Source organism: Sinocyclocheilus rhinocerous, unplaced genomic scaffold (genome assembly GCF_001515625.1).
Source record: "Sinocyclocheilus rhinocerous isolate Xijiao unplaced genomic scaffold, SAMN03320098_v1.1 scaffold666, whole genome shotgun sequence".
NCBI lineage: Eukaryota > Metazoa > Chordata > Actinopteri > Cypriniformes > Cyprinidae > Sinocyclocheilus > Sinocyclocheilus rhinocerous.
In genome coordinates this window covers 1,574,754-1,576,881 of record NW_015661984.1, presented here as the reverse complement: position 1 = coordinate 1,576,881, position 2,128 = coordinate 1,574,754, and positions in this window count along the sequence as shown.

Sequence of the window (2,128 nt, the reverse complement as noted above, 5' to 3'; positions counted from 1 at the left end):
TTAGTGCTGTTAGTGCTGTCAAACGATTAATCACATCCAAAATAAAAGTTTTTGTTTACATAATATATGTGTGTATATACCTACACCTACCCCTCAGGAAACTTTCTGCATTTTTGGTTTTCATTTTGTATGATTTATAAGCTTGTTTCCTCATGAGGACCAAAACACACACACACACACACACACACACACACACACGCACACACACACTATTCTCTATGTAACACACAAAACTCTAACATGAATTAATATTATGGCAAAGGTGTTTGCAAATGTTTGCTTTTGAGATGTGTTTGTGATATTTTGAACGCAGTGCTTCATTTTGCAAGAGATGTGAGGCATTTTGCATTTTGTGTGTGCAATTCTTGGATTTGTGAGTAAAGTTTTGAAAAAAAGAGGCAAAGTTTTGAAAATATGTGTAAGCAGCTGAAAACTATTTTTTTTAAAACATTTTAATGTTAAAGTTTAGAGTGACCATCTGTAATTAATTAGTTTCGTGATGTCTCTTTGATTTTAGCCCTGCATGTTCTAGGTTCAATGTTCAAGTGTTTTTTTGTTTTTTTTTCACTGATCAATACAGACCATAATGAACTATACAGTGCACAATGATGATTAATTACAATGTACTGCACACATGAGAAAGAGTGAATAAACAGTATAAAAACAGTCATATTCATTAATACATATTGACACGTTGTATTGTATTCAGCTTCAAATCCAGCATGAACTGAAATGTCATTTGTTTATATCCAGCATGGCAGTTTTTGTGTTTTAAACACCTACCTTCACCTCCTACGCCACATTACTGGTTGAAATCTCAACCTTTAACTGTGGGTGTAAACAGCAATGAACCTGAGCAGTATAGACAGCTTATATTTGTTTGACAAAATAAATGTCATTCTCATGCTTCTGGTCACAGTGGGAGTTTAATGATACACCTTCCACTACACAAACACAATATACAGAATAAACACATGCAGCGGTGGATGATGGCCTTGTTCACTCCATGTGCAATTAAAATTTTGATGAGGTTTTTGTTCTCGGAGGAAATAGCTCCTTATCAGTGAGATCTAATTCTCACTCTCATGGCTCATTTACTCTAAAGAGAAAGGAAAAAATGAAATCGCATCATATGACCCCTTTAATGTTCAAGTGAGGAAACTTCATGTTAAAGAGTGTAATTGCAAAATAATTTGTGCAACAATGCACATGTGGCACTTTTCTAAACCAAATAAATAAATAAAAAGAATAAGTAAATAAATAAAAACAGCCAATTGTTGTTTTATATGTGTTTTAATTAGCTATTTACACTTTTTTTTCAGATTTAGACTAAAAATCTATAGTCCATGATTAACTGTTGGCTTTATAATTAATGTCCTAGAGCTTTCTCAATGCTGTTTGATCATGAGGGATTTTCCTACCTTCAACATGTGGAATTGTAATACTGTGTGAGAAAGAATATTTGAATTGCAATAGAAAATATTAAATGTGTGTTCTATTACTCTACTGTCATACAATGCATTCAAAATAAAACCACTTTTCATTATTCGGTTTGTTCTAACTCCATATTGGTCACTCAGTGTTTAAAATAGGTTTAATTAGACAGCACAGCGCTGGATCACATAAGAAAGGGTTTTAATTTTTTTAGACGCTTTATGGAACCAGATAACAACCCCTCCATGGCACAATCATCCAATTACTAACAAGTAAACAAGACAATATTCCTGTTGCAATTATTTGCTGAATGAATTCAGAGCGAATGTTTAGGGAAGAGTAAAATAGATTTCTCACTGAATTTATAGGCTTGTATTAGTACCACATTATGTGTGGTAGAATTGCAAAGAGAAAATGCAAGAAGAAAAAAATTATAAAATGGAAGAGACTGTTACTCGGTAAAAAGTAAAAAAAAAAAAATTATTGCAAAGCTCTCAAACAAAAGGTGTAATCACATACAATCAGAGTATTTTTTGAGCAAATGAATACACCCAGAGCATATCAGTAATTTAGTGCTTTGATTGATATTGATATAAAGACTTTACATGCATTTTTTTTCCCTTTGGCATGATTATATGTTCCCGAAACACTTTTATAGCATATCTATATATATATATATATATATATATATATA